The sequence below is a fragment of the Diabrotica undecimpunctata genome, chromosome 8 (assembly GCF_040954645.1).
Source record: "Diabrotica undecimpunctata isolate CICGRU chromosome 8, icDiaUnde3, whole genome shotgun sequence".
Classification (NCBI taxonomy): Eukaryota; Metazoa; Arthropoda; class Insecta; order Coleoptera; family Chrysomelidae; genus Diabrotica; species Diabrotica undecimpunctata.
The window spans coordinates 28452743-28472898 of NC_092810.1; the positions used below are offsets into that span (position 1 = coordinate 28452743).

At 32.4% G+C, this 20156-nt stretch overlaps 1 protein-coding gene across 1 annotated transcript in view; it reads left to right on the forward strand.

Annotated features, from left to right (window-relative positions):
- The first annotated feature begins 17978 nt into the window (after positions 1-17978).
- Positions 17979-20156, forward strand: part of spz3 (Spaetzle domain-containing protein 3) — a 165280-nt gene continuing 163102 nt past the window's right edge. The window contains exon 1 of the mRNA XM_072539953.1: positions 17979-18164. The gene's annotated coding sequence lies outside the window, so the exon portion shown is untranslated. The remainder of the gene's footprint in view (positions 18165-20156) is intronic.

The following is a 20156-nucleotide window of genomic DNA, read 5'->3' on the forward strand; positions in this document are numbered from 1 at the left end:
TTATCAATAGTAATAAGGATTTAATTTTTGTATGGAGAAATAACTTATAGTTTAATAAGGGCCGGATGTTCGAACGCTAATCAAAACTTGATTGTAATCAAATATTTAATTATAATCAAATACGTCACAGCAGCTGTCAAAATTATTAAAAATTGCTTATTATTATTGATTTGTAAATAAAAACATGAAATTAACATCTGAAAGAGTTTAAAACTCGAAATAATAAAATTGAATAAAATAAATCAGTCAACATAACCTCAAAATGTGACGTATTTGATTTTAATTAAATATTTGACTACAATCAAGTTTTGATTAGCGTTTGAACAACCGGCCCTTTCGCCCTTACCGTGTAATAGTTTAACATTATTTTTTGTACATACCTCTATCCAAAGTATACATTTTCTAGCCTCACTATTGGAAGTACTTTTTTTCCCTAAGGAGACAAAGTACTTTTATTCCCTAAAGAGTAAAAGTAAAAGTGACGTCATGATATGTCATCGATGAAATAACTTATTGACGCCCTATATTATATTCTATTACGTAAGTATCTATACTATTATGATCTGCTTTGTTTTAATTTTTGTTAATTCTAATTGAATTAAACTAGATTAAATAATACACTCGCGATCATAAAATCCGGGTCACCTTGAAAATTTCAAGTTTATTGAATATTTCTAAATATGAAGACAAAAACGCAGATTTGTAAAACATTAGTGCGAAGTATTATGACATATGGGGCTGAAAATTGGATCATAAACAAGAAAAACAGCAGTAAGATAGTAACTAACAGAGATGGAATGCCTGCGAAGATGCTGCAGAGTAACAAGAATGGATAGGAGAAGTAATGACGAAATAAAGCAAAGAACATCAATAGAAACAGACATACTAACATATATAGAACAAAAAAGACTAAAGTGGTATGGACATGTAAGAAGAACTAGCGACAGCAGATGGATAAAGAGAACAACCGAATGGAGCCCCATAGGAAGGAGGAAAAGAGGACGACCCCGAAAATCCTGGAGGTACGAAGTAGACGACGCCATGAGTAAGAGAGGACTAAACGATGGAGAATGGAACAACAGAGAGAGATGGAAACGGTTGAGCGAGGGAAGGCAGTGAATACTGTAGAATCCCTAAATATATATATATATATATATATATATATATATATATATATATATATATATATATATATATATATATATCTATATATATATATATATATATATATATATATATATATTGAATATTTTTGCATCTTGTGCAGTAATAACCTTTTTTTTAGACTAATGTATTTTTTATTTGTCATCAATGTTTGTTTTGAAAGAAAAAAAAAACGGTTTTTTTATTGTTTTTATTGAAAAAGCACAAAACAAACCAAATTGTTGATAAAACAGACACACGAAAAAAAAAAAATTAAAAATACAGAACGTGGTAAAAGAGTGGTATTTCAATGACTAATATCGTGTATTGCCTCCCCTTGCTCTAATAACCTCTTGCAAACGACGGGGCATACTCTCAATTTTTCTCCGGATTACATGTTGTGGTATGTTATTCCACACTCTCACTAACAGATCCTTAAGCTCCTGTGCGTTGTTAGGAGGTGGTGTATGGGTTTGAATACGTTTTTTCAAATCGTCCCAGAGACGTTTGATGGGATTCAGGTCCGGAGACTTAGCTGGCCAGGGTAATCTCGTAAGTCCAATCTCGTCTAAGTATTGCATACTGATCCTGGCAACGTGCGGTCGCGCGTTGTCCTACATAAAAACCGCGTCTTCTCCAAGCCCTAACATGTTCTTCCAGAATCTCCGTAATGTACCTTCGTGCAGTTAAGGACCCATTTTCGATTAAGGGTACGTCTGTGCGGAAGTCGGAAGATACACCTGCTCAAGCCATGACCGAGCCTCCACCAAATGGCATTCTTGGAGCAATGCAAGCTTGTGAAAATCGTTCACCGGTTCTCCTCCAAACTCTTACATGTCCATCGGATCCAGTTAGGCAGAAACGGGATTCATCTGAGAATAACACTTTGCTCTAATCATTAATTCCCCAATGCGCGTATTGTCGAGCAAAAGCTCATCTTGCAACTCGATGCGCCCGGCGAAGTGGCGGTCCTGTAGCCATTACCCGAGAAGATAGTCCAGAAGAACGAAGTCTTCTCCTGACTGTTGCAACGCTAACATTGCAATTTCTTACTTCCTGTAGACAATTTCGATTCATAACCGCAGTTGAGGTCCGGTTTCGTAAAGCCTGAAACATAAGGAAACGGTCATCTCGTGCCGTGGTCGTTCTTCTTCGTCCAGATCCAGGTCGTCTGGTTAGCAAACCCGTCTCCTGAAAGCGTTGAAGCACTCGTTGAACCGTAGAAAGGCTTACGCCAAGAGTTCTTGCGACTTGCCGTTGAGTATGACCGTCTTCCTCCGCGCAACAATGCGTGCGGTTTCAACAACAGTCAAAGGCATTTTTGGCAAAAAATAAATAATAATAAACACTAATAATGGCACTAATACACACTAATGGTGGCAATAATAAACGTTTGTTTGTTGCGTTTGAACAGAATGTCGAAGCACAAATGAGACATTTAAAACAAGCGGCAGTTACAGGTACCGTTCATTTTGGGAAGTGTATAGTTTTCCGCGAAATCGGCATTATTGGAATTCTTTGTTACAAAGGAAACCACTAAGGCGACAACAATTCTCAGAAACATGCATTAGTTTGTATTTGTGTTATTATTATTTACGATAAAGCTCGTTAAAAATGAAATAAGGTGATTTTCAAGGTGACACGGATTTTATGATCGCGAGTGTATAATATTTTTAGTTATTCATAATAAATTTTGTTAGTCATTTATATAAATAAATTATTTAAAAATTAAAAAATGACTTGTTATTTGAAGGAGGAGGAAAAATCATCTGTACAACATGGAAATAAAGTTTTTTTCCTCCCTTGAATGATTACTGCCCTCCGCTACGCGTCTGGTAGTAAATTTCATTCTCGGGAGGAAAAAGAGCACTTTGCTTCCTTGTTATACAAATAGCTATTATTAAATGCATAACTAATACAACATAAAAACAATATGCAATTAATCTAACAATTAATATGATATCTAATGTTTGAATTGTAAAGTAAATGTTCAAAATGTCCACCTACAACATCTGTCGAGTCAATAACTACTTACAATAATAATATGTGTACTTAAAAAATTTCCTAATCAGCGCATTTTCTCTTCAGATGAGGGCTGGTGTGAGGTAAATAAATTTTACGACTTTTTGGTCTGGAAGTGTAGGAAGTATCATATTAATATTAGGTTTACGTAGATATAGTCAGTCGAATTTGTACTACCAAAGCAAACTGTATTGGAATAAAATTTTAAAGTCACACTTGTGTATTTTAATACCAAAGTAATTTTTTTTTATTTAAAATTTAATTTTATATTATTCCGAACCCGGAATCTTTTGCGGAAAGTAACTACGAGACGTTCCAAAAGAACCTCTATGCAAGTTTGTAACCGATATTCAAATCACCGAGCCACATTACTTAACATTTGTAAGTCAACATTATTAAAAGCTTCTCTTATTCTATTTTTCAGATCCCCTGGAGTTGATTCTTCAAGCCTAGAGAATATCATTGCCTACATTTTTTTAATATGTTTTGGATATTCTACAACATAATGGAATTATCAACCAATGTCGCACTAAAAACTCACCGTGTATTAACGGGAAAACTCATCAAATACTTGGCTATTGCGGGAAATCCTGAACACGGATAGATATTGCTTTTAATTTCCCTGAAGTATAATATGCCTTCATTTTAAATCACTCTGTAGGTTGAATGTTTGAATAATGGCATGCGTTAAAAGGCGTCAAAATTCCTATCACCTGAAAACAATACATTGATATCAGGTGATATAATTTAGCCTTCATTCATCCGGGTATATCGCAGAAAAATATATGGCCATACTACGAATATTTATTAACGCCAATAAGATTATTTATGGCACGAGCTGGGTAATACCAAGGTCAATCCGTAAGATAATTGTAACAGTTCCTTTATTATACTCTCTTGCGTTCCTTCTATAACATCAAAATGCAATTCTGTATTGAAAAAAAATTCCACGCACGTCCTTTTCAAATAATAGTAGAAATGATAGATTATGTATATATATATATATATATATATATATATATATATATATATATATATATATATATATATATATATATATATATAGTGAAATCGCTGAATCAATTGAAATAAAAAAGAGGTTTCGATTTGCTTGATCTTTAATTATACCTATATATCAAATCATAGGTAATAATTGTAAATTAAAAACTTAATACAAATAAGCACAAAGTCAAAAAGACTGTCTAATTATTCCTTAATATACCTAGATATATTATGAAATATTATACCAAGGTATTTATCTATAATCTGCATTGTCTCCTTCAAAGTTTCCAAAAGAGCCTGCTCTAATAAAAATGCATTCCAGGAAGAAAAAAAACTGCTAACAAATGTTGTCTAAATTTGGCGCAACTCGGTCATACACAATGAAATTTGGCCAGTATTTGCCGATTATATTGTTTGATCTTCCACCATTTGAAATTATTAGGTTAAACACAAATCAAAAATACATGTTTTAAGTGGCTAGGATAATCCATCCTAGCTTCTTGCAAGAGTAGTTAAATCATGACAAACAGCATTATTGATATTCTTCGTTAACAGTGAATAAATATGCAATAGGTACCTTGTATTTATCAATTATTCTAGATGAATGTTAAAAAAAAACAGAGCCAATAGACAAAAAACTGGACAACCACGATAAACAACGATTAAATACAAACCATTAATAAAGAAATACAGTTTACCTTGTACAGAAACTGATTAACCCGATAGGTGGCGTAAGTAGTTTAAATTTTTGATAGATTTATTCCTTTCTTATAATATTTATATCGATATAAAAGACCTCATGATAAACTATTGGTTTCTTGAATGGTTTGGAATTAAAAAAATCGCGTATTATTTGTATACTTTGTATTTAGAAATTGGATTGCAATATAAATTTGTTAAAAACATTACTTTCTTTATACAAATTTTGAATTGTGTTTTTTTTTTAAAGATGAGTTATCGAGGTTCTTGAAAAAGATAATCCTAACTCGAAAGATATAATTATGATAGTCTTATATCAAATTTGTTCACAATTTTAAGCAGGATCTAAAAATATAATAATATAAATGGTGTTTCTTCTTATAATTGGCAAGAGTTAATGGCGACTTCTGATTTTACCGGAAGTAATTGCAAGTTGTAATATTTCTAATAGTTCGAGAGGTGAGCGACAAAAAAATAATAAACAATAGTCTGCCATCAGTCAGCAGGTTTGATTAGCTTTTGGTTGACGGTGAAGGAGAGGTAGGCAGTTTTAAATTTGTAGGATAACTCTAAATATGTATACGTCTAAACTACTTTCTAAAATCTGAAAATGTATTTGCGTGCAGTCTACCTACTAATTTTTTTTATATTTATTTTTTTTATTAGAAAAAGATGTCGCATCCACCTAAAGGTTATTAGCGACGGAACAAAATATAAATGACACCTACAGATTGTACAAAATGTTTATGGATCTGAAATAATTCACTATATTGTCACAGGAACAGTTTTGACGTAGAGCCTGTGGTAGAGCGTTTGGGATCTTGTAGCGCTGCCTTTCGCTGAAACCACTGAGACACATTATTTTTGACTTTATTTAGATTGGAATTAGTTTGAGACTACTCATTTCGCCACAAACCCAACACTTTATTTTTAAAATAAGCTTTTAAGTCACTGGAAACACACTTGTCTATCGGCTCCGACAAATCACTTAAAATTGCCTCTCGTGCAGTCCAGTCAGCTTCTTCATTTCCTGTTATTCCGACGTGTGAGGGAACCCATAAAAATTTTACGCTTCTTCCCTGTTCATAAGCTTGGAAAAGCTGGTATTTCAGCAACTTTTCAAAAGGATGTTTCGGAAAAATGTGTTTTAATGAGTTTAGAGAGCTAAGGGAATCTGTTATGATTAGGGCTTTTGTGAGTGTAAGCTCGTTAAGAAGTTTCACAGCACGGTATATGGCGTAGAGTTCAGCTGAATATGTGCTACATGCTGGGGGTAAACGGAAAAGAAGATTGATTTCTGAAAAAACGATTGATGCCCCCCTCCGTCTTCGCATTTAGATGCATCTGTGTAGATTTTATGGTAGTCGGGGTATTTATTTATGAGGGCTTCAAATTTGGACTGAATCAGAGAATGGTGTATATTAGATTTATCTAAATACTCTATAGATGCATCACAAGTTGGTATATCGATTAGCCAAGGCTCGGGGTATTTAATATCCGAAGAGAAAACCTCCGGAAAATTGATATTTAGGTTTTGAAGAATGGATTTAATTCTTTCTTTATATGGTTTTTTAGTATAGCGAATATAGTATACTAATTAAAATACCATTTTTTTATGGTCAGTCTTAAATCTTGCAACACGATGTGTCAGCAGCGAGTTCAACACGTCAAAAATTTATATATCGTGAAAGTTCTTTCCAAAATATGAAATTTGGTATACAAGTGAGACATTTTATTACTATTAACAAACATAATTAGTCTGAATATTTCTAACGTTAATCGATTCATTTTCCAAATATGGCCAACTCTACAAATTAAACTCCGCCCAAGAAATAGAAGTTGTAAACGCACTAATAAGGTACTTCTCCCATCATAATACACCCGAGCAAATAATCTCGGACAATGGTACCGAACTTAAAAATTCTCTTATCCAAGAACTTCTTTCTATTCACAAAATCACGATCCATTTTATATCCTCACAACATCCAGAATCTAAAGGAATTGCCGAAAGATTTCATAGCACAATTTTCGAACATATTAGATTATTTTTCTACTCTCTTACTAGTAAATTGTATATTACCTACTATTTGGATGCTAAGTAAATACATCAAAACAGATACTGACACGTAATGACTAGCACGTAATAAAAAAATTACGCTTTAGTTCTATAAAAATGTGTAATATCACATAAGCCTTGTCAGTTGGTCGAGTTACCATGGAAACGAATTAACAAACGTTATTTTGACAGATTAAAAATTATTAATCTGTCAGTGTAAATATAGTGGTAATTTAAATACAGATAAATAAAATGAGTTCATCGAATATTGAAGATGAATTTAGTAGCACACTACCCAATATTATGCAGTTATAGTTATACTCGGTTCGCTATTCCCAGTCCGAACTGTCTAGTAAATTTAGTAATTATTTTTTTGCGAAGTTAGTTACTTTTTGACAGACTAAAAGTGGCTGGAAATTACTATACAACCAAGCACACGTACTCATACCCAATATTAATAGTCAACAAACCATAAACAAACTAAATAGTAAATAAAATAGAACTTTGCTAATTACCGACAATCAATATTTATTTATCTGCACCATATAATAAATAGTTATGTTGAATTATAACAACTAAAATATATTTTTTAAATATATACTACCCAAAATTTGATGGGTTTAGTATACACTTCCACTATTTAGAATAATTCTTCTTTTTTTTAAGAAAGAAGTCTGCAATAGTAGCATACTTGAGCTATTAATACTGAGAAGTAGGAATTGTTGTGTTGTAGGTTTTCGACAATGAATCTGTCAAAATGTGCCCGAGCTAAGCGAATGGAGTTTAGCTGCGAACACTACCGAGAACCTATTACCAGAAAAATCTAGAGGAAGATATGAAAAGGTATATCAGCAATTTATGGATTGGCGTACAACAAATAATAAATTCATTTTCTGAAAACGTACTCTTGGCTTATTTTGGATAAATCGACAAAAAATTTAAACCATCCTCATTATGGGCAATATATTCTATGCTAAGAAGTGTTATAACTTTGAAAAATAATGTTAATATTGAAAATTACCCGAAATTGCGAGCTTATCTAAAAAGGCAATCAGTAGGTTTTAAAAACAAAAAATCTAAAATTTTACATCCTGATGAAATAAAACTTTTTTTAAATGGAGCTCCTGATGTACAGTACTTGTTAATAAAGGTATGTTATTTAAAAGTATAACATAAATGTGCCTACTTATAATACTTTTATTTTAAGGTTATTGCAATTATTTGAATATGTGGAGCTTGTAGGAAATAAGAGTTAAAAACTCTTAAAATTTGCGACATTGATGATTATAGGTACCATGTTATTGGTTAAAATTCCTGATACGAAAACCAAAATATGTAGATCTTTCGTTATTTCCGGAAATTTCTATAAAATCTGCAAACAATATATAGAAATTCGACTACAGATTAGCGATCCGCAAATAAATCAATTTTTTCTTAATTATCAAAGAGGTAAATGTACGAAACAGGTGGTATTATTAAACAAAATGGGCGGTGTTCCTGAACAAATAGCCGAATATTTAAAGATACCAGATCCCAAAATGTACACAGGTCACTGTTTAAGACGAACTTCTGCCACTATTTTGGTAGATGCCAGTGATGATTTAATGGCTCTTAAACGACATGGCGGATGGAAATCTTCAACAACGGCCGAAGGATAGGTCGATGAGTCAATAAATAATAAGACGTCAACAGCCAATAAAATTATAAATTCAATTGAAAGTAATTTACAGACCTTTACATATACTGAAAATAACAATGTTAAAAAAAAACACACCGACAGTTTACGTCATCTTACCATTCAGCACGTATTATTGAACAACCGCCAAACCCGGATAAGGGTATAGTTATAAATAATTGCCAAAATGTTACAATTAATTATTATAAATAAATGTTTAATTTAAATTGTTCCCGAATTTTGTTAAATAAATAAAAGTTACTTGTGATACTTTTTATTTTTATAGATCAAAATAATCTTAGAAAAAGTAAAGTACACAACTTGAGTTGTAAGCTTATTACATGCTTGTAAAATTACTGCGCTCGCCGCTACGCGGCTCCCGCGCAACTTTTTTACTCGCATGTAATAAGCTTCTTACAATTCGCGTTATGTAATACACTATTAATAACCACGTAGAATTTAAAGATGAACCAATAGAACAAAAAGTCAATTGCGCCCTATTGGCTTATAATAGTAGTATACATTCAGTGACTAAATTAAAACCTTACGAAATAATAAATGGACATTTCGAAAATACTTCTATATTCAACTTAGATCTTGAAAAGCAACTTAATAATAATTATATAATAAACCATTTTGACACGTTCCATCTCTTTGTGGACTTTAAGTCAGCGTATGATAGCGTCCTAAGAGGTAAATTATACGAAGCCATGAATGAACTTAACATTCCCCATAAATTAATAAGGCTCGTAAAAACAACTATGAGTAAAGTGATCTGCAGAGTGCAAATACAAAGCTATATGTCACAAGCGTTTGAAACATATGCAGGGTTAAGGCAGGGAGACGCGCTGGCGTGCCTTCTCTTTAATATAGCGTTAGAAAAGACTATAAGAGATGCCGAGTTACACAATAGGGGAACAATATTTAATAAATCAACGCAGATTATGGCTTACGCTGACGATCTGGATTTGATCGCACGTACTACACGAGGACTTAAAGAGATGACTTCCACCTTCTTGACAGCCGCACAAAATATGGGCCTTAAAATAAACGAGGAAAAAACCAAAATGTTAGCATCTATTCCAAATAACAGAGATAGAGCTAGAAACGCCGAAGAAAACTTCAGTATAGACCAATATAATTTTGAGGTAGTAAATAAGTTTACATATTTGGGTTCTCTCATAACAAACGATAATGACACATCTGAAGAAGTAAAACGGAGGGTACTGCTAGCAAACAAATGTTATTTTGGACTAAGTAAGCAGCTAAAAAACAGAATTTTAAGCCAGAAAACCAAACTAATAATATATAGAACACTCATCCTACCGGTGCTGACATATGGGTCAGAAACATGGACCATCTCCAAAACAGACGCAAATCTTCTGCTCGTCTTCGAAAGGAAGATACTAAGAAGAATAATGGGCGCATTCTGTGAGAATGGTATTTGGAGAAGGCAATATAATTTCGAATTGTACGAGAAGTATAAAAAAATAGTAAATGGTAGAGATGTAATATCCTTCATAAAAATAGGTAGGCTTAGATGGGCTGGACATGTGTCAAGAGCAAATGAAAATTACCCACCCAGACGAACTCTATTATCGGTCCCAGTGGGAAATAGGAGTAGAGGCAGACCACGACTGAGATGGAGGGACGGTGTGGACGAGGACGCAAGGAAAATCGGCGCGGCAAATTGGCAACGGTTGGCGATGAACAGAAACGACTGGCGAAATAGACTGGGGAAGGTCAAGGCTCAACTAGAGCTGTAGCACCACTGATGATGATGAATAAACCATTTTAATAGACCATACAGTTATCACTAAAAAAATGGTTACTATAGAAAAGAATGGAATAGAAATATTTCTTTTGATTTTGAAAATAAACCGATTTTAGAAAAAGTACAGAACCGCAACAAAAGATGAATATTGGAAATGATTTGCAAAAAAAGATCAAAATTGTGACAATAATCAGACCGATATAAAAAACCTCTTCAATATATATCACAACTTGGCATAAACAGTCAGCAAAATCCTAATTACTAGAATATAGAAGAAAAATGAGGCAAATTATTTTCAGTATAAAAATTAATATTCAATTTTATATAAATACCTAATTAATCCTGTGTTGTGTGCACCGTAAAATCGACACCACAGTGAATTATCTCAAATTAAACTTATATCTATATTTTTATAGGAAGTAAGTGGTTGACCACATTTGCAATGCATTAAAAATTGCATCATGTAGCAAAGCAATATTAATTTTAATATAAAAAAACTGTTTTTTCAATTGTCCATTCAATCGTTTAAATATCCAATTTTTTCTTATCTTTTCTTTCCTATTTTTCCATCTGCTTTTTTATCACGTCTACAGCCTACCTTTGTAAATCGTTTGTACTTAAAATATTTTAAAAATTTAATAAAAATGCAATAAATGTTAACTAATGCTAAGAATCTGTAAAAAAAATGTGTTGATTAGTCTTAGAACTAAGAATCTGCAAGAGAAATGAGTAGTTATTACACCCAAGACTAATGACACAAAATAAAAAAATAAAAAAAAATATATTTTATCTATTTAAAATTTTTTTTAAGTCGCTGAGATTTCAGAAAAGTTGACAATTTCCACTCAGACGATTTCTTCGAAAAATAGATATTATTGTTTATCGTGGGTACTTTGCAAATAAACAACAATCACATGATACGAAATGTTACACATTAGAACACAAAGTTATTAAAGTTTGGAAGTCGCTTGGCGAAAAATCCTCCTCCTCGGTCCTAATCCCTTTTGGGATGTGGTGACACCATCAGACCTTTACATTTTTTTAAGGATTTCTCTCCATCCTTCTCTGTCCTGGGCTAGTTGTTCGGCCTCATGTAACCCTTGGTTAATCAGTGTTTTTGTTTGATCTACCCAGCGGCTTGGAGATCTTCCCCTAGGTCTCTTTCCTTCAACTCTACCGTCGACTATCAGTTTTTCCATCGTACCTGTTCTTCTAGCAATGTGCCCAAAATACTGCAAATATCTCTGTTGTATTTGTTTAAGCAATCTATCCTTTACTTTAAGTTGTTCTAATATCGATACGTTAGTGCGATGATCAATCCAGGATATTCTCAACATGCGGCGGTATACCCACATTTCAAAAGCGTCCAGTTTATTTTTATCCGCTTTCTTTAAGGTCCACGTTTCGGATGCATATGTTGCTATGGGAAAAATGAGCGCCCTTACCAGCCTTAGTTTTGTGTGTATTATTATGCTAGAATTTTTCCAAATTGCTAATGTTTCATCATAGCTGTTCTAGCGAAAAATACACATCAATTAATATCGAAAAATTCTTCGAAGTCCGTTTAAGGACTTACAAAAAATTTGAAAGAAGAATAAAAATAGAAATAATTTTACAAAATTACTCTAAGTTAAGAATCCCTAAAAATATCAAATAAATAAATTATGAAATTATTCCGTTTATGGACTGGAGAACAATCCTGAAAGAAATAATAAAAATAATCCAAATTTACGCTAAATTAAAATTATGAATTAAATCGAAATAATATATTTCAAAATATTATTCGAAAAATACCTGTTGTAAAATAACGATTAAATATAAATTATTTTAAGTCCAGCTGGGGGCCTTAGAAAAATCCTGCAATAAAAAGGATAGCGGTTAGGTAATAAAGTAAAAGTCAAGTTTCTGGGAACTAAATAGACCAGAAGGTCTCTAATGCCAAGAAGGCTGGTTCTGCGAATCCCTGTCCAGACCAGAACGAACTTTTGGCCGTTTGGCCGTATATTTGTACAGAATTAATTAGGTCAACTGCTCCATGGCGCTCTGCCATTAGAGCTTGTTGTTAACAGCCAATACTCAATTTCGGGCAATACCACTGGCTGCAATTATGGTTGCAATTTGAACAATAGTAAAGCCGTAATTGAGCTATTGGCGACATTCTAGCTGAACATAGGAAGAGGTCATCTCCTAACAAATAAATCAATACAGATTGCCGCCAATGACATTAGCATCATGTCTCGCAGAACAGAAGAGGCGGCAGAAATATATTCACATTTAAAAACAGAGAGAGAAGAGAACGGACTAGTAATAACACAGTCAATAGCAAGGGGAACGGACGCAGAGTAGAATTAGAGGACGATATTGAAACTATAGAAAGTTTCACATATCTGGAAGTTACATTAAACACGGATGGAACAAAAGAACCAGAAATTCAAAGAAGAATAGTAAAGGGAAACAAAGCTTACTTTTCACTCGTCTATGTGTTCCGCTCCAAAAACACACACTGGTGATAGAAAATCTGGGTCTACAAAATTATTATCAGACCAATACAATGTTATGGATGCGAGACATGGGTGAAGACAGAAGACACAAAACGAAAGCTGGAAAGAAAAGTCCTAAGAAAGATATTTGGACCTATTAACAAAAACGGAGTATCGAGATCCAAGTACAACCAAGAAGTTAACCAACTGTTCAAAGAGGTACCGATCTCAGAATTCATTAAACTTCAGAGACTTCGATTGGTTGGTCATATAGTTAGAATGGAAACTGGAAGTTTGCCAAAAAGAGTCCTAGATAGTAAAATGCAGGGCGCAAGACCAAAAGGAAGAAAAGGTGGGAGGATGAAGTGGCAGCGGATGCGCAAAATTTGCTACACGATTTGGGCTGTAGCACCATTGGAGAGAATGAATATACCTAAATGTATAAGAAAAGAAGGTATAACTAGAAATTAAAAAAATATTCGTAAAAATTAGTACAAATTGTTGCAAGCATCGCATTTTGACGAAAGACGATACGAACCATATCTTAGTTACTAATAGTACTAGAATATATTAAAATAGATTATTTTAAAGTACAGAAAAAAAGCTTTCTTTTTATTTGGCAATGTAATTACCTAAATGTCAACGAACGAAGTTAAAACGAGAAAAATCCGTAAAATAGTTTCGAAACAAATTCAGATTTCTGCTTTAATCTGAACCTTCTAAAAATTGCAAGGTATAACAGACGTTGATAAAGATGTTAATAGAGACATGGGGAATCTAAAATTTGCATTCCATGACATGTCTATCAACTAAGCAGAAATCCTTAACGAATTTGTTTCTTGTACTCATACAGAGTAGATCCGAATAAAATGAAAAAGACAGCAAAGATTTTAGATTCCCCATGTCTCTATTAACATCTTTATCAACGTCTGTTATACCTTGCAATTTTTAGAAGGTTCAGATTAAAGCAGAAATCTGAATTTGTTTCGAAACTATTTTACGGATTTATCTATCAGATGTCGCTATTGCGTCCATAACGAAGCCATTTTATTGTTGCTTCTTAAAGACAGAAAAGATTTATTTTTCACGTTGAGAACGCCTATAAATAACTGTTCTGATGAGACTTATTAAGTCGAAATACGTATCAACAGATACATAGACGCTTTGTGCGTGAAATCAAATCTTTGCTGTCTTTTTCATTTTAAAACCAGAAATTTCAAAAATATTGCAAAAATTAGGAAAAATCGTTAAAAGTAGAAAATTTGGAAGAACCATAGCTTGCTTAAAATTACTTCTAAAACCTTTAACAAAACAAAATTTTAAAGGTAATTTATTTTCTTTCTATAAAATATAAATTACGATACATTAACGCCGATTGTCAGAGGTATTGCAGTCCAACAGTCCAGCAGTTTCGGCACAAATTTCGGACAGGTCGTCATCTATTAATTCGTTATAAATACTGCAAATTTCTGTTTTAAAGTCAGTTGTAATTTAATTAAATAAAGTGCTGTTACTCTGTTAGTTGTACCTTTAAAAGGGCCTTTTTAAAAAGTAACTTCGGGTGGGACAACCCCTTAAGTGGCGCATTCAGTGGATTAGTTGGAGAGTCTCCAGAAGATCCTCGTCGTTTTCAAACGTTTGCCCGCTACCGAACCAAAACTGTAGTCGTTAACCCACGGAATCCTGGCAAATTGGCACAGAAACTTTTTATTAAGCAAGCCGAAAAGAAACTTAAAGAAGTAAAGAAACTTGTACCAAAAAGGAATGCACCCAAGCATCATCCTATACCTCCTACGAAAGTATCTACCTATTGCACCACCACAGATTTAGAAGTACTCGAAGGGACCTATCTAATTGAGTTATCGCCAGGATGTGAACTACGAACTAATAATGAAGTTGACACGAATTCCAAAACAACAACTAAAGAAGAACCACTAACATTACCAAAAGTCAAGTCTATTCCAAATTAACACCTTTTAGTCAAACCCCTAAAATTAGACAGAATTCCTTTAGACAAACGACACAAGTTATTACAGAAAAAAGAAAGATTCCAGTCCATCCTCCCAACAAATGAACCACAGCTACATATGGACTCCACTGATATATATCCTCGAAGCAATCCTTTTAATTTTTGGTTTTCTTAAGCTACGCAAACTATAATAAGAAAAAGATAAGCAGAATCCAACTAGAGCAGAAGAGTGACAGCTCTTAAGTTATATCACCGCATATACCCAAAACCTGCGTAGAAACAAGTTATAGAACAATGTTTGCGAAAAAATAGGGAAAATAGCCCAAAAATGGTGTGTGGCGAAATTTAAAGAATCATATCTCAGATACTATAGTTATATATACTATATGTTAGTGGTAATCCAGATTTAATGTATAACTATAAAATACAAAAGGCCAACTTTATCCGTAAGGTAAAGGATATAAAAAAAGCCTCATATCAAAGTTATCTACATAATCAAAATAATAATAAAAGAAGGAAGGAGATATGGAAAACTGTGAATCGTCAAACTGGTAAAAATAAAAACAATTTTGAGTGGAGCATTACTGACAATAATAAATTATTGATACATCCAGAACACATAGCAAACAAATTTGGTGAGTATTTTTGTACATCAGTCAAACGCACATTATTAAAACATTTCAATAACTATACCTTTAACGATTTCACAACTATGACAATTAACAACACATTCTTTTTTTCTGAGGTCTCACCATTTGATATTGAAAATGCTATATCTTCCTTAAACTATACCAGCTCAGTAGGTATTGATCAAATCCCCACTAAAATAATTAAATACATTTCTTCATATATATCTCCTGTTCTGTCTCACATCATCAACCTATCTGTCAAGGATGGCAAGTTTCCAAGTGACCTTAAAACGGGAGTAGTTGGTCCAATTTTCAAAAAGGGAGATCCATGTTTGGTTGATAATTACAGGCCAATCACCGTAACAAGTGTTCTCTCTAAGATTATCGAAAAGTGTATTTACAGTAAAATGTTAAATTTTCTGAATAAATATGATATCTTAAATAAATGCCAGCATGGGTTTCTTCCTAATAAATCTACAGAGAGTGCTTCTATTTCATTATTTAATTATATCCACGCTGCTTTGGATCGAAAAAGGTATGTGGGTGCACTCTTTTTTGACTTAACTAAGGCTTTTGACTCTATTTACATTGAAATTATACTGCATAAATTAGAAGCCCTTGGTTTTCGGGGTCATTTCTTGAACTGGTTAAGGTCATACTTACAACATCGTAAATTCCTAGTAAAAGTCGATAATAAGAAGTCATCTATTTTTAATCTTGATCAAGGTGTGCCGCAAGGCTCCGTATTGGGACCCTTAATATTTCTTTTATATGTCAATGATTTGATAAATTTTTTAACTGCAGACCATACAGTTCTTTATGCAGATGATTCAACAATTGTAGTTGACGAGTCAACTGAAGTCGAACTCATTTCAAAAATGAACTTAGTAGCACAGGAATTTACAACCTGGTGTAAAAGGAACTCTTTAATGGTAAATGCAACGAAAACTATTTGTATGCAGTTCTACTCGCGCTGTAAGCCATCCCATGGTTATAAAATCACAGTCAGTTCTGAGGAAATACCCTTTAGTGATACAACACTATTTCTTGGTAGCATTCTAGAAAGTAATATGACATGGGATGAAAATGTCACTAAAGTCTGCAAAACAATGAATAAGGGTTACTATGCGATCCTTCAGTTGAAAACTCTATTTAACACCAATCAATTGATAAGTGTGTATTATGCATTGGTTTATTCATATATGATTTATAATGTTGTCTTGTGGGGAAACTCTAGAAACTCTTCTAGAGTTTTTATAACTCAAAAGAGAATTCTTAGACTGATATTCAATATTGATAATAGACAATCATGTCGTAAATATTTTTTTGAACACAGACTGTTGACTTTTCATGCTTTATATATTTATAAGTGTATTATTCACGTCAAAACTAAATTTCAAAATTTTACCCTCAACTCTGACTTTCATAATTACCCGACAAGACACGGGAGGTTGATAAGCGTGTGTAAACACTCCACAACTCTCTTTGAAACTAGCAATGATTTTGCAGGATCTAAATTTTACAATTTTTTGCCACTTAACATAAGAAATGAAAATAATATTCAAAAATTCAAAAATAAATTAAAACCATGCTTGATCCAATTATGCGTTTACAACCTAAATGATTATTTTGACTTAATAAAAGACTACAGGGAATGAGGACCGACGGGTTCAGAGACGCTCTATATCGCATATCTTTTTTTTATATTTTATCGATTTTGTTTTATCTAATTGTCCTATATAACTTGTTGATCATGCTTTATGTACTATACGACTTGTCCTATATCACAATGTGATCTGATGGGATTAATAAAGAATATTCTATTCTATTCTATTCTTGTATTCTATAAATCCTAATGACTTCTCCCAAATGTCATTTTCAATAGGAAGGATATAATTTTTTGTGAAGCAATGCTTATACCTATAACCCCGTGGAAAAATTATGAGTAAAAAAAATCATGTATTTTCGTTTGCATCGTCTTTTGAATATATTTGTGTAAAAAAATATATTTTTGACTTTAGGAGGTGACATTTCCAAGGAAATTTAATTTTGAACAATTTTTCTGTAAATGCATATTTACGAAAAGTGCATAGAAGTCGAGTTAAAATATAAAACTAAAAAATGGACTAATTCACCCCTTTCTTAACAACTCATCCCGTTAAATGGTAGCACTCGGCGGGTTTTTTCATATTTTGGGGGTCCACTGACCATATGAAGCAATAAAATCCCTTTAACGCTGTAGTTCCTTTTAACCCTTTTTCCTGTATATAATCAATAAACAGCATATTTATTTAAAATGTATTATAGATAAAGCACTTTTTATAGATTGCTAAAAATAACCACCAGAATCCGGAGTAATTATACCGTAATTAAATTCATTGCTAATGAAGTTCCTAAACAATCAATTTAATCTATCTCACACATACACCCTTGAGTCTAAAACCCCTCTAAACAATCACAAGACGCGGAATTCGAGTGGGGTCTCTTGTGGTACTCGTATTCTGCTGGTCCAACTGCACGACAGTCACATTCTCTCATTAATACGAAGTACTCACTCTTTCCGCGCGCGTACCTTGACATACCTGCACTAAAGTGAACAGATAGTTTGATTTTGTAATCCGATTCTTAATTGCCGTGGTCTACTACGATTTTTGAATAAAGACGTTGGTGAGATTTACAGGATTGGAGAGAGTTTTCATTCACATTGACTTTAAGGTAGGAATTTGTTAGGAAATATTGACCGCATGCGAATACTATGTGGTCACAATTTTTATTTATTTAAGCTGTTTCTAAAAAACATATCACTTTCTTTAAAAATAATACTACATTTATTGTAAAATAGAAGTTTCATTCAGTATATATATATATATATATATACATATATATATATATATATATATATAACTGTTTTGGATGGGTTGGAGTCAATAAAAGGTTTAAAAATCTAACATCTATTCATTTTCCTTTTGAAATTAAAAAATTTTTAGCATTAGGACCTAAATTTTGTTTATGTCCTTCAAAATCTGATATTAGAGTTTCTTATTTACTTTCTGATATTGAATCAATAATCAGACCACTTAATGATAGTCAAAAGGATGTTGTTAGATCTAAATGTACAAACGTTATTACAAACTTTTTGCATAAAGAAGTCAAAGATCATTTTTTAAATAAATACTATGGGCAAACTAAACTTTTTCTTAAAAACCATCCTGAAATTTACATTGTCAAAAGTGATAAAGGTAACGTAACTGTTGTAATGTACAAAGAGGATTATCTACAAAAAACTGGAGAACTCTTAAATGATACTAAGTATTACACTACACTTAGAAGGAGTCCTGTTTGTGCTTTGCAACAAAAAGCAAATTGTCTAGTATCTAAATTAAACATAAAGAAATTTATTGATAATAAAAAAGCAAAAGAGCTCAACATTTATAATTCTATTGCTCCACGGTTTTATGCTCTACCAAAAATACATAAACCAACTTTATCTATGAGACCAATTGTTTCATCTTTATGCCCTCCTAATGGACCAATAGCACAGCTCCTCACTGACATCTTAACTAATGCTTATAATTTAAACAACAATTTTTACATTAAAGATTCATTTGATTTTAGTTCTTTCATTAATAATTTCCAATTACCACAAAATTATGTTTTAGTTAGTTTTGATCTCTAGTAACATCTCTTTTTACTAATTTGCCTTTAGATTTAATCATAAGTAGTGTTGAAAAACATTGGAATGAGATTTCACAACACACTAATATTGACTTATTACATTTCAAAACACTTATCAACTTTGTTTTTGATTCTAATATTTTTATATTTAATGGTGTATTTTATAAACAAATTTTTGGTAGTCCTATGGGATCTAGTCTTTCACCCATTCTAAGTAGCTATGTCATGGATGATGTTATCAATGATTGTATCAGTAATTGCACTTTTTTCGTTCCTTTTATTAAGAGATATGTAGATGATTTAGTTTTGGCACTTCCTAAACACAAAATTCATGAAACAGTCAACATTTTCAACAGTCATAATCAACATATACAATTTACAGTTGAGGAAGAGGTAGATAATTCTCTACCATTCCTTGACATGAGAATTGTTAAGAAATACAGACAATATGTTGAAAACCAGATGGTTCAGAAAACCCATATGTAGTAATAGATTTATAAGCTATTACTCTCACCATCCAAATAAGATGAAAATGAACCTTATAACAGGATTAAAACAACGTGTTTTAAAACTTTCTCATCCAGATTATCTACAAGAAGATCTTCAATTATTAAAAAATATTCTAATTGAAAACTCTTATCCTCCAGATATGCTACATAGGATGCTTTTTTCTAATATTGGTAATATAAATAATTTAACATCATTTTTTGCTCAATCTCAAAACATTGTATCTAACAATCAGAACATCTATTATCATTCACTACCTTTTATACCATCATTAACACCTAAATTAATACAAACACTAAAGGTTATTGACAATATAAAAATAGCAACAAAGAACATCAAAACTATTTCATCTTTATATTCTAAAACTAAATATCCTATAGACAAATTTGAAAAAACGAATTTAGTATACAGTATTAGTTGTACTCAGTGTGAGGCTGAATATGTTGGTGAGACCGGAAGAAATCTTTCAAATCGCATTATTTCTTACAAAAGTGATTGCAGAATTAAAAAACCATCTTGTGCTTT